This window comes from Aptenodytes forsteri, unplaced genomic scaffold (genome assembly GCF_000699145.1).
Source record: "Aptenodytes forsteri isolate BGI_AS27 unplaced genomic scaffold, ASM69914v1 Scaffold146, whole genome shotgun sequence".
Lineage (NCBI taxonomy): Eukaryota > Metazoa > Chordata > Aves > Sphenisciformes > Spheniscidae > Aptenodytes > Aptenodytes forsteri.
Window position 1 is genome coordinate 7,324,329 of NW_008795128.1, and position 14,127 is coordinate 7,338,455.

The 14,127-nt window shown below is 39.1% G+C and overlaps 1 protein-coding gene across 1 annotated transcript in view; it reads left to right on the forward strand.

Annotated features, from left to right (window-relative positions):
• The first annotated feature begins 437 nt into the window (after positions 1-437).
• The window catches only part of LOC103897526 (photoreceptor outer segment membrane glycoprotein 2), a 22,134-nt gene continuing 8,444 nt past the window's right edge, over positions 438-14,127 (forward strand). Inside the window, exon 1 of the mRNA XM_009277572.2 lies at positions 438-553. The gene's annotated coding sequence lies outside the window, so the exon portion shown is untranslated. The remainder of the gene's footprint in view (positions 554-14,127) is intronic.

Below are 14,127 nucleotides of genomic sequence, written 5' to 3' on the forward strand. Positions count from 1 at the left end.
CGGGCCTCATCGGCGAAGCTGCCCGCACCCGGGAGCGGTGCCCGGGGCCTGCCTGGGCCCAGGGCGCTGCCCTGCCTCCGCCGTGCCGCGGTGGGGCGAGAGGGCTGAGGAAAGAGAGGCTTGGGCGGGGGAGGAGGGTGACCGTGTGGGGGGAAGCCGGCCCCTCGCGTCGCCTCGGAGGCTTCTGTCCCCTGCGGGGGCAAACGCTGCCCTAATGACACAGCAGGGCTGTCACTCGTGGGCTCCACGCTGTGGCACTAGGAAACGGTTGATGTATCCCGTGCATAGGCCAGTACGCCCTTCGAAGAGAAGGCTTCAGCTCTCACAGGTGACTTCTTATTGCAGGCAAGACTCTCCAGCCTCATGAGGCAATGGAGCAGGCGCTCTTTGGTGGGTGCCGGCGTGCCGTCGCACAACAGCCGACAGGACGCGTTTGTAGGCCGCGGTGTCAACCCAGAGGATGGATCCATCTGGCAGACCAGCAGCTAGGAGAGACCTGTTCTGTGGGAAGGGGGAAGGACAGATTTGCTGTGCTTGCAGCAGCTTGTATGAAGTGAGTAAACACACTGCAGTCTTCCCCTCGTGAAGTTTCTGTAAAATAACATAAAATAAAAAAACCCTTTTGTTTCCCTACTGTCAGGCAGATAAGATGATGATAGTGTGAATACTTTAAGCCCTTTCTTCATTAGTCACAAGGAGATCATAGTCAGAGTAAGGTTAGAAAACAGTATCTCCTCCTGCTGCTTTATGAGTAGGAAGATCTTAGTGCTTGTAGTTTACAAATGAGTTACCCAGCAGTGGGAGCTGTGAACCTAACCTAACAGTGAGCCCAAACAGTTGTGACTTGCTCAGTGTCAGCTTCAGCCAGATGCTTCTTCATTCACAAAGTGAACTACCTCAAACAGTGGGCCACCCATCATAGTGGTGTGGATAAGCACTGGTGATAAGCATGTATTCCTCTATATATAGAGGATGTGTGTGTGTATGATGTGTCCTAACTAACAACTGAAGCAGTTAATAAGAAAGCTGATATTATGAAGAAATGTTCATATTGTGACTGGAAATGAGCCAACCTTGATTGAAATAGGTGGGGAAGGTTGCTTTTTTTTTTTTTTTTTTTTTTTTTTAATAGTACATCTTTTCCCCAGTTACAAAATGGAGTTATGAGTTTTGCTTACCTTTGATAGAATTTACAGTCTCAGATGGAAAATATTCTACTGGAGCTACAGATTCTTCCAAACCTGTCTTAAAGGCATTGCAAAGGTGACAATTATTCTAGGATAGGCCCGCTCTTTATACCTACTCTTCTTATCCACTAAACAAATAATTTTTTCACGTTCCCTCTGAAGTAGACAGTACTTTTCCTCCCAAATTATAATTGAGGGTAGATGAATGCCCTAACGACCTCTTATTTTAAGTAATGCCAACAAAACTTGCTGTGTGCTAGGTGTAATGGGGAACTCATGAATATGAATCCATCCGTGAAGAGTACTTTATTGTTCCCCAAATAATTGATGTATTGCCTGAGGTGTACAATTCTTCAGGAAAATGTTCTGATTCAATTAGAAAGAATGGAAAGGCCTTAAACTTTATCTGGTTTGTCTGTTTACCTGTTTATCATTGCTAATCCAAGGGGCATAGTTTCTCTCATCACTTTGTAACTTCACAAGTTGATTCATTATCTAATATAACCAGGCTGTCATGCACAATATCATGGAAATCACATCATGAGTACATGTCTTCTTAGCATACTGTAAGTTGGCATGCACACTGCAAGCTTTAAAAGACCAAATAGCCTTTCCCATGGTCATCAGTTAGTTTTAAAGTTATAGTGATCTGTTAGTTTTCAAATTACCATGGACTCTTCATAAGTAGACAAAACCTGAATGGTTCAAATAAAAGTCAAGCAGGGGAAAAAAATAAACTAAAACCGAGTCTTCTCAAAAGGAAAATCTGTTTCCACTTAAGTGCAGGAGGTCTTTACGGAAAAGATCTAATCTTTTTTAATTCACTGCTCCAGAAATATACCAAGAGGTTCTTCAGGGCTTTCTGTTCTACTATTTTTGGTTCAAAGATGATGGTAGATATAACAGATACCAGCGTTTCCTCTGTCAGTGCAAACTTGCAGAATATCTTCACCACAAGAAAAAACCAAACCAAAACCAAACAAAAACGCCAACACATTAAAATCTCTATGTAAATATGGAATCTAGCTACTCTAGTTTTTTTGCGGTAGTACAAGTAGGTAAGCTTAGACGCATAGTGTTGATGGGCCTGGAAAAAGTTACCCTGAGCCAAAAACTGTCCTATGCCCTTTATTCAGGTTTTACATTGTTAGTTCTAATTGGTTGTCTCAGTGTAAAAATGGGCCTCTTTTTGCAGTGTAACTATAACCTTTAAATATGGAATCTAGCTACTCTAGTTTTTTTGCGGTAGTACAAGTAGGTAAGCTTAGACGCATAGTGTTGATGGGCCTGGAAAAAGTTACCCTGAGCCAAAAACTGTCCTATGCCCTTTATTCAGGTTTTACATTGTTAGTTCTAATTGGTTGTCTCAGTGTAAAAATGGGCCTCTTTTTGCAGTGTAACTATAACCTTGTTCTTCTCTTTTAACCAATTGTATTTTGTGGCTGTATCTGGCTTTGTGTGGTAATTATCTGGTATTCCATAACATCCCATTAACAACAAGTTTTGGATGCAGGGGGAGTAAAAGGGGGATTAACTGTAAAAAGTGCCTCTAAATAGTATCTACTCTTGCTACTGTTAGAGACAAACTAGGGGACCAGGTGGATAACTGGCCTGACCCTGTAGGGTATTTCGTATGTTCTGATGTAACTATGTTTTGTGTATGGGAGTTTATCATGCAGCCTTTGAATCAATATAGCAAACATATGTGAGTGAAGAGCCACCTCTGAATCTGCATGGGATGATAATGAGCATCCTAGGTCCTCCTATAAAACCAGAAAGCTCTTGCAAGCATATTCAAGTGTGGTAGCCCAGCACAGATAAACATTTAACTGATGTGGCTGTGAATTAATCTAGTCATTTTAGTTTACTAGTACTTACGTAGAAAGAAAAGGGGAAAGACGAGGAGCTTCTAACGCCAATCTGTTGGAGATCTCTGAGTCTATTCCTACTATGAATATTCTCTGGAAGGTGAATTCTCTTATGCACCTTTTACTTGTAAACAGTATACCTAAATATTTCTTCTTAAAACTATTACATAACTTTTATTATTCCTGAGAAACACTTACACTGAAATTAAGTTAACATTTTCATCATAAATTATACCAAAAATGTTACTTTTATAAATAAATGATTAACATTACAGGAAGGGGGAAATCATTATTTGCATCAACAAAGGTTCAGATCTTGCCAAGAGGTGAATTTTACCTTGGGATGGAGAAGAACAAGTACTGGAAACAATTGTCTGCTGGTTTAACTTTTCTGAAGTCAGAATGATTATATCAGCAGAAACTTCAGTCTGTTACTTGCAAAATAGAGGGAAAATTAAATTACTCAGCAAAGTTAGTCAGCAGCTGTAAACCACTGCAAATGGACACCTCTGCATTTGTTCTGAGGCTTCTTAAATATCTCAGGTGCTGCAGAGTAAATCAGTAAAGCAGACTGTCTTGTCTTAGTTCAATCCTAAATGTCTAACTTGGCTGTAGACTGCAAGGAGACAAAAGAAAAGTACTGCAGACCAGAACTCTGAAGTTGGAGAGCAGGAGGATTACTATCAGAAATTACTCCAAATTCCAAAGGCTTACCTGACCAAACTTTATTATAACCGAGTAGTTGCTATGGAAAGATGTGAACAAAAAAAAAGAGGGAGAAAAATTCAGTTGTGCTGGTATGTGCATGGCATATGCACAGCAATACAATTTGCTGGTAAGTTTGACTGAATGAACAATAATTCCCAGTCCTGTAAATATGTTCTTACATGTCTAATATAGCTTCAATATTTAAAATAAGTATTAAATCACCTAATGAGGCAATAAATAGAACTGGTCTGAATTTAAAAAATACAGAAACAAGCCTGTAAAGATCAAAGTGACAGCAAACTATTTCTGGACACAGCTCTAGCTTTTATGATTTTTTATTTAAAAAAGAACAGAGAATGAGAATACGCCCACATATAAACTCCCAATATCTTTCTTTCTTCCTTGTTTGAAGATCTAGATCAGAACTTCCAGGATTGTCTGTAGATGGAACACAACTTTCTAGTGCTTCAACTTCTGCTTTCTTAGGCTTCATAATGGATAATCATGGAAAAATAATTTTGCTTTCCTGGAACTCTTCTTCCTTGTGGGATAAGGGAGATGTGAGAATTTTCAGCAGTGTTTTTTGTCTGAAAGGAATGATCTAATGTTTCTTCAAGGAATCTTTAAAAATTAAAAACCACACCTATACACAAACGTGCATATATCTGCTGATGGAAAAGGGTGACATGATTAACGATGTGTAAGACCTTCTGAACCCTGCTGTTATTTTCTTCAAATAAATGCATATGGGAGTAGATGATTCATCCTGCGAAGTACAGACTCCTTGGTTTCAAATACTTTCATTGGAACTTCTTTGCCTAGACATCAGGGTGTTGGGGTTATTTATTTATTTCTGTATGAGTCAGAAGTTCTGAATAATGTTTCTGCTTAGTTGACCACAGAAGTAGGAGACAAAGCTCCAGAAAATTTTTTGGAGAGTCAGAAATCAAATGGTGGTCAGAAAAGAGAAGAAAGAAAAAGAAAGAAAAAATAGAAGGGGGGGATAGATAGCAAGATGCACAGACTTCATAAGTGTTTATTCCCAAGAGATGGAAAATTCATAGGTTTGGTTAGTCAGTAAATGAACATCCACCAAATCCTAGAATTTGTTGAAAATTGTAACTAAAAATGAATATATAAATGGAGGTGGAAACAATGCTCTCACTGAAGAGTAGAAAAGTAAACACATTTTATAAGTTCACATTTCAGGCAAAAGTCAATGAGTAAAAGAAGTATTAACCAAAGATGGAATAGCACTTAATAACGTTTTGTAGATGTTTGAACAGGTATCCAGTTCATAGCAAATGAAAAATCACAGACCTTGAGACATCTAGTTCAGCCTTTTTTCCACGGAAGGACCAACTGTCCCTACGACATTCCTGGCCAGTATTTGTCAACCTCTTCTAAAAGTACTCTGTTGATGGAAATCAAGCTTTTTCATGGGCTGTTTCACTATTCTCACTAAAAGAAAGATTTCACCCATTATTTCTCCTCTTCCTGTCACCAAAGGAATTTATTCCCTTCCTCTGCGCAACTACCTTAAAATTACTTGAACACTATTTTCAGCTCTCACCATCAGTCTTCTCTAAGTAACTAAGAAAGTTACTTCAGTCTTCATTCATAGATCACGATTTCTAGACACATGTCAATAAGCATAAAGTCACTGCTGAAGGGACAGAGGGATCTTTGGTGGTTTTTAGAAGAGCTCCAAGAGCACTGTGTCTAGGTGCTGGGTTTTGTCTATTTGAGAGCTTCAGAAACTTGGTGAGTCCCCCCCTTTTTTTTTTTTTTGGTAACTGTCTCTTTTCTTTCTAAAAGAATCTCAGATTCCCTACAAGATGTCCTAAGTAATATAATTCAGTTCAAATGGTGTCTAGAGAGTGCAAAACAGCATCAACATCAGGTTTATAATAGGGTGAGAACAGGGAGGCTTCCTGATTAGAATAGGAGGTCTATAGGAGGTCTGTTCAAGGAGAAATGTGAGTGTATGTTTGACTACTTTGCTAGGGGAAGAAGGGTCAATGGGCAGTATAGTGCACCAAAGTATTGATGCTATGAGATATGGAATAGAAAAAGGAAATTTTACCTCATTATGTAAAGGGAATTTTGTTGGGAGCCCTCATAATACGTGTGTAATTCCATTCTGCAAAAAGCTTCCTGATGACTGGCTTGTGATGATACAATCCATAGTGAATAAGGTATGAAGGTGAAAAGCAAGATTGCTGCACGGTCTAATTATGAATAAGGTCGTAAATATGGATTCTAGTCTTCAGAAAAAAGTTAGAGCCGAGATGGAAGTTTTAGGTTACCAACCAATTTAAAATACAGGTTCACTTTCCAGCTTTACCATAGGCTGCTGGTCTGATTTTAAGGTGAATACACTATTTCTGTGCCTTAGTTTTCCATTTGTAATGACTCACCATGAGTCAGGAGTAGGTGACTCAGAGGTTATGGACAGTACAGCTCCTGTGGACTGAAATCAGAGCCAGTTTGATAGGTACCTGCATGGTGTTTCCTGGAATATACAGGAGCCCTGAAGACTAGCAGTACATGTGCAGTGCGGTTCATGCAAGTCTGCTATAATTTCCTTTTTGCCTGAGACTGGCTCCAGCATCCGTATTGTTATAATCTTTAAACATCTGAAAAATGAAAATTATAATACTTCTTTCTCTGATTCGTTTAATCTGTGACATTCTTCAGGCAATTAAATGAGCTACAGTTACAGTATTTGTATTTTGCATGGAACATAGTACAGTGGGTCTTCTGGTACAACTGTAGTACAGTATATGGCTGTAGTTGTAAAAACATAATTATCTTAGTTTGCAATAAGCTTTGTGGCATTCTAATGTACAAACTGGGTTCTTTTAAATTACTGTCTATCCCCATTACCTCTTGCCTTTGAGTTTTGACATTCCCTCTGCCAACGCTGCAATTCCATAAGAATTTCAAATGTTGTGATTTAACTTAGGTATCTTCATCTAACTAAAACAACCATAATCATCTAGATACCACTATATTTACTTCCTAAAAGTTCAAAAATGTAATTGAGAGATGAATGTTGTGCAAAGACCCCATTGGTTCTATTTGCCTAATAACTTACCCCTCTCAGTATCTACCATGTGGTTCACAACTTCACAAAAGCCAAAAAAAGCAGATGGTCTGAATTCCCTTTTTCATACCCTCTCCCCATTAACACATATCAGTGAGAATCTCTTCCTGAATATGGACTCTCCCTCTGAAGCACTGACATGTTAAAGAAAGGTCATGTAGTACCTGCTTGTGTCAGACTTACTGAGTGCCTCCAGTTTTAGTCCATTACTCCAAAATCTCTTATCATTAGTTAACATTTGCATTAAATACAAGATGAAATGGAAAGCCATCCAAATATAAAAATAAAACATTAATTTTTGGAAACTAGATGTAAAATTAAATTTTGCAGCATGCGTCATCCCAACTAGCTATTTAATTAGGCTAATTCATAACACATCTGTCCTTGCTTGTGGACTTAAATATGAATGGTACTAAACAGATAAGTATTTGGCCAAACATTTATTAAATTTACCTCTTTCAGATCCAAAGCCACAGCACAGCAATCTCCACTGTTAGCAGGAAAGTGTGTGTTTTCTTTCTACACCACTGAGTGGTAGATGGCAGACCCACATGTACAACCACTCCTGCTGAGTTACAAAATGCTACTCTATCCTTATGGTCTTGGTGTCCAGGCTTCCCAGCAGGTCTGTAAGAAAGTGCATCATGGTTAGTTACAGATTGCCATAAACCAAAACTAATTTCTGAATAATTCAACTTTTAATATTAACTTTGCAGCTGAAACCATTTCCCAGTATGAGACAGAACAAAAAATACAGGTAGCATTGACCTCTAAAAGCATTAAGTTCGGATTTAAGTTATTTCTTACAATGATGCATTCCTGAGCTTCCACTAGCCGTGTGAGTGACCTCTAATCTCTCTAACACAAATAAAAGAAAGCTTCTTACTTTGCATTGTAGAAAAAAACTACATACAGCAGCACTGCCACCTTCTGCTTGCTTGCTTTCATGCATGCAAGTACCAGGTTTATATTGCAAAGCAACAACAGGGAAGGTGCATTTTTCTACTTGTAGGTATCTGAGGCAATAACATTTTCTAATACTCAGGGATAACATATGTCTGGAGTTCCACAGATGTGCGGGGTTTTCACACGTGAACTTTTTCTGGGCATAGAAAAGGACTTCAGACATTTGTCCAGGACTTCTAATAAATCACATCCCAGCCAGAGCAATAGCTCAAAAATCCCAGGCAAATGTGTACATTTGTGTACTTGTGCTGTCCACAAGGAATATACCTGTTGAATATGCTCTGTGGAGTTGATCTCTACACAAATGTACACATTGGAACAGATCTAACATATTCCTTGTGGTCTGCACAAGTACAGCAAGTCCAAAGCATGAGTGATCCATGTGCATAGGACTAATTCAATGCAATTGGGGTATATTTGATCATATGCAAGCATTTGTGTGGTCCATATGCAGTAGGTCCAACAGGTCCCAGATGTATCACATATGCTCTTGATCTGAAGTTTCCTGGATGTGCTATACATCAGCACATAAGCAAGATAGAAAGCTGGAAGCCCTACTTCAGATATTTTCTTTAAAAAGGTGAAGTTATGGTAAATTATATTTTTCTGAACTGAAGTTGCCAGCAAAAGGCACATTGAGCCTGTATGGCTCCAGGGACCCCCCACACGTCAAGGAAGCAGCTCTGTACAAATTTGCCATACGGTACTAGATGATGCATTGTTGGATGGAGCTTTCAGCATAAACATTAGTTATGAGTTTGGTTGTATCAGAAAAACTGAAAAGGGAGAGAATTTCACTGTATGACTTTATCCTGTTGGGACATGTCCTTGGGATTTTTCATCCTGTGGAGGCACAGAGTGACACTGGCAATTATGAGCCTCCCTCTTCCACGCAGTAATGTATGAAATGACTTCTGGCAAGTAAACAAGTCTTAATTGTTTTTTCTTCTTAGAATATTGTAGTTAGATACTCCAGTCTCTGCTTTACTCAAGACTTTGATAGACTGAGTTGCACTGATAACTAATCTTTCACCTTTTCCTGATAATAAGTGTGATAATACTGATGCATGCAGCGGGGTGTCTATCTTTATGAAAGCATGAGACCATAAACGAGGTGAGCAGGCGTATTCCCAGAATACGCAGTTAGAATCACAGTAATATAATGGTATCGGTTTATTGCTCATCATTAGCTGGGCAAGGACAGTTTATGCTTCTGAGAATATTCATATGCATTACAATCCCTGGTGCAGGGTCCCTTGCAGTCAGTCATGTGTGCTCACTGAACTCTCTCTGCTGTGCTGATGTATTATGGACCCCATAGACCAAACCGAGTCCTGCTTAGTGATTCAGTTCTGGTACTAACATCACCGCTAACTTGATCAAGCATTGCTGCAGACTCAGCTTGTTGCCACTACTGTTGCCAGTTCAACCCAGCCATGTCCATCCCACAGATTGCTCCATGCTGGGCTCAGAAATGCCAGAGGACAAGACGCTTTTGCTTCTGGCTTGGGATAAAGCTTTTAAGACTCTAGGACGGAGGCTTCTACTAGATTGTTCTTGAACCTGGAAAGCTTCCCAAACCAGAATCTGCTGTGAGTCATACAGGATGATCCAATTGCTCTTGGTTACTTGAACTCCTTTCTTGGACACAGTCACAGTCAATACACAGAGGACAGACAATTCCATCCAAACAACAAAATACGGAATGATGGGTAAGGCACATAATAGTGAATGTAAATGATGATTACCTAAGATAGATTTTCCCTTCCCACAGAAGCACAGTTTCATTATTCTCATTCTTCTCTCTCTCCGGCCCATATTTATTGTTAAGAACAAATCAAGAACTAATGAAGTCATTAGCAGGTACTGAAGAAACAGTCTCTGTTGCTTACTAGGCCAAACCTCTGGGGGATAAAAAGGTAAAAGAAGTTACTATAAATCCATTTTGTTAGTGAGATCTCAGTTCACGCTCAGTTAATTGGCCTGTTTTGCAGGATTTAACCTGGTAGCATAAGAACCTTGAAATAAATCTCTTAGCTACGATTAGAGATGAGAGAGAGATTAGCACAGGCAGGAGACTTGAAGTCTTTTTCTCCATCTCCATTGGTGAGTCAGTGTAAAGACAAAAGAACTACACAGACATCCAGAAATCAGTACTTCACTCTTCCTCAGGATGCCTGATCCAGGTATTTTCTCCCCTGTACTCAGCAAGCTACCAGTTTTGAGATCTTGTTCAGTCCTCTGAAGCAGGTTAGTGGTTTCTTTTACAATAGAGTCACAGATAGGAATGTGTGTTTAGCTAAAATGGCAGATTTTAGTAAAATTGGTGAGATAAGATGCGGTTTGTTTATGACAAAATTGCAAGCCAAATTTATTTGGACAATGTGCATCTAATAAGTAAATTTTATAAACAAATAAATAACTGTGCTATGTCTTGTTCTATGTACTTAGGGGAATTTGATAACGAACAGGTAAGTGGCATCTTGAAAGCAAAAAGCTAGAGTATGCTGAAGGAAGCTGTGTTTGAAGTGAGTTAGACAAAGAAAGTTTGAGAACAGTATTGATAATATGGAAGAGATTTCCACATTTATCGGGCTTCTCTATTGAAAGAAATCTTTTCCCCCTTAACAGAATAAAATCCAGCTTCCTCTCCCATAGCTGGGGAAAAAATGTCTGTGTGTATATGCTTCATAACTCTGGAGTGGCTCATGTCCAATGGTGAGGTGTGTTTCTAAGAACTTTGATAGAGGTGTTAGTTCCACCGACCTACTAGGAGCATTTGTGGTTTTACAGTAGCCCACTAGCAAATATAACTTGGACAAGAAAAGATACATATTGCAGAGCAAGACAATGACGCTTTTAGCTCATAACTGCACTTCAGTTCTTTCAGCTGGAAGAAATTTCTTCATGGTGCTCAAAAAATGTTACTACGGGGCAGTATGCATGTTGCAATACATCTTACGCTAATGAATATATTCAATACTTCATTGAACAGTTAGGGAAAGAATAATGTTATGGTGTATTTACAAAATTCATTATGATGGGAAGAGGGTCTTTTCATTACCTAAAATAAATTCAGTAAACTGTTAGCGTAGGAAAAAATAATCTCAAGAGAAATATCCACGTAGAAGCTGGGAACACTAGAGCTTCTGCCTAGTGTTTCCCATAGACTGATTTGTCAGGAACAGAGTAGGTAAGTCGTTCTTTTGTCCTAGACTTGATGCACTGAAAGTTTCACAAGAAGCACAGTTGTCCCAAAGATCCTTAGTGCAATCCCAGGTATATCAGTGACAGCCAGGGTCAGCCAACGAGTGGTCACTGCACTACACCAACCAGTTGTTCCCCCCCTTTCCTCTGGCAGTATGGCTCATATGAAATAGCAGATCTTATACCACTGGAGGACTGTGGCATGGGTACCTCTGTTAGATGAATGTGAATATTCCGCGAAATCTGGTCTTATAACAATACTAAAATTGCACCAAGGAAGCTGGAAATACCATATGAGAATTACTGGAGGCAAGGACTTACTAGGAGAGTTGCTTTTGCACATAAATTTTTCATTTTTTTAACTTTAGGCATCTGAAAATGGGGGAGGGAGCTATATCAGAATAGCTACACGAGATTGAATGTATCCCTGCTTATGGAATTCAGCTCCAAATTTCTTTATGGCTAGAATATGACAGAAAGTCTTAAATTTACAGCTTCCAAAATCAACAATGCTTCTTGAGTAGATGCATTTTAAGTAAAGGTAGAACTGTTTACAACTTTTGTTCAAATGTTAAAGCAAAAGATGATCGGCAAGTAGGGTGTTCTCAGTGACACAGTAACTATATGTGTGCCTAACAATTCAGAGGCATTTTGCAAATACATACACGTATTTCATAGAAATGAACAGTGAGTGATGCATTCATATACACTGGCCATTGAACGTGAACTGCTTATCAGCAGCTAGGAAATTTCACAACAGATTCTCTCTATTGTGAGCTCTGAAACCTGAGTATCGGGGGCAAATAAACCTATTTGCAGCAGCCATCTACAGCTATTTAAGTTCAAGTCATGAACTGCTTAACTGGTGAAGCAATCAAAGATACTGTCTCCAGGCTTAGCAGACAGGCTGTCAGCTGAATTCATACGGAGGCTTAATTCTGTGCCAGCAAAGCATGATCCTTTTAAATGAGGTCTGAAGGATACCGTAGAAGAATGGTGTGAAGAAAGTGTTGTCATTTTATAAATGACTGTTCTCTGGACTTGTTTGTACAGAGGTGTCTATCAATAATCAGTATTTCATCATGATAATCGATATGATTACCACAATACGGTCACAATCAATATTCAACCATAACTGATAATCAGCCTTAACAATCATTAAAATCAGGACCCTGTTTTTAAAGTCAGAGAGCTGCTGGCCTCAACACCTTTGGAAATAAGACCGGTAAGGAAAAATACTGTGCATTTAGCACACTATTCTCTGTATTGTAGAAAAGATACACAGAGATGAATAGTTTTGAGGAGAATTAGTTTCCTCTCTTAATGCAGGAGAAAATAAATGCAACACGAGTGAATTAGATCTCACAGGCATTAAAATGTTTTGCTATTCATATGCATGAAGCTATCTAAACCATATCCTAATATGAATGGAACAACCTATTCCTCGGCTGTACAAATAGAATTGATTCCTTCCGACATATGCAGATGAAGACGCTGGGATACCATTACCTTTTTAAACTGTACTCTACAACAATCTGCTTACCCAATGTTAAGCTTCATTGCAGCTGTGGATCCTTTAGTGGGTAGGTGTAGCCCTACTTCTCTACAGCTTGTCTGCAGGTAGTTTTCATGCCGTTTTAGCTGATACCAGTTTTATTCAGATGAAGTTAAGTAGTAGAGCCCACTAGCTTAAAAACAATTACACGTGAATAAAGCTGCTTATACTTCTCTATTTCCCCAAATTTACAGGATTATGTTTTACTGTTTATAAATGCCATTGTATTAGTGGAATTAGATGACTGTATAATCACATAAATACAGAGCTGTGTAGTATAAAATCACTAGCAAAAATTACTGAATTAGTACAAGACCGTGCTGAGAGCAGGTTTTGTGGGGAGGAAAGAAAGAAGAGCTCCATATATCTCGCACGTGTTGAGGAAAGGCAATCACAAAGCATTGGGAGCGCTGAAGAAGGGTAAAAGTTCACGGTTTGATCCTGAGGTACTGCAGCATAGTTCTACATCCACATCACATACACAGAAAACACATTGTCTCCAGCTCTAACAGGTTTTAGATCTCAGATGTTATTAGCTGCTTTCTGCCTGTGATTGTGATATTACTGGAGAGGTGCAAAGGAGAAGTTAGTAATAGTGTTGTGGAGAAGCAAGGTTAAAAGTGCTAGGAAAGATGTTATCTTTTCTTAGATCCACTAATAGCTGGGGAAAAGAAGACAGAACTTGAAACACAGAAGTCCTCCTTCAGCTGTGAAACTCTGAAACATCAGATTTTAAACTTGGGGGCCGGGGGAAGTCGCTCTGAATATATTTTATGCCCATCATTGTGATCTTTAGAGAGAAAAATAAGAGTCTGTAGATCACATGGGAAAGTTATTAAAGGACTGTTAATAACATAAGAGCAGGTGTATCAAAAACAAGCTAAAAAAATATACAAGATATAAATTACTGAACACATGAATAGTTTTCTGTCTTTTTGCAAATAGCTCCTCTTCAAAAAAATATTGTGGTGTCCCTTAGGGCTGCAGAGTCTTCTTCAGACAGAAGAATGGAAGCGGTTCCAATGGGTGGTGAAGAAGTCAAGGTTATTGCAGAAAGTGCAACCAGGAATGAAGTTTAGGATTCTGACTGGAATATGGGGGACTCAGAAAGAAATCCAGTCTACAGGTGGTAGGAGGGTTGGAATAAGGCACGATTGTCACAGTTCTCAGGACAAAGGGAAAGAACAAGCAACTTTAGCTGCAGGAGCAGAAGTTAAGACAGTAATGGTGATTCCCTAAGGATTAAATAGGCTTCATCTAATACATCATGCTATTCCAAAAACTGTTTTTTAGTAAGAACTTTCAGAAAGGAAGGAAGAACAATCAGGTAGAGAAAGAAATAGAGCATCTTAAACTGCTGGTTTTTTTCTTAAGGTATGAAGATGTTCTGCTTTTTTTGTAGGGTGATATGTTACTTCACATAAAAATGGTAGTGCTTTTATGCCAGACCAAGTGGAAAAATACTGTTGTGGTTTAACCTCAGCCGGCAACTAAGCACCACACAGCCGCTCGCTCACTCCCCCCCGG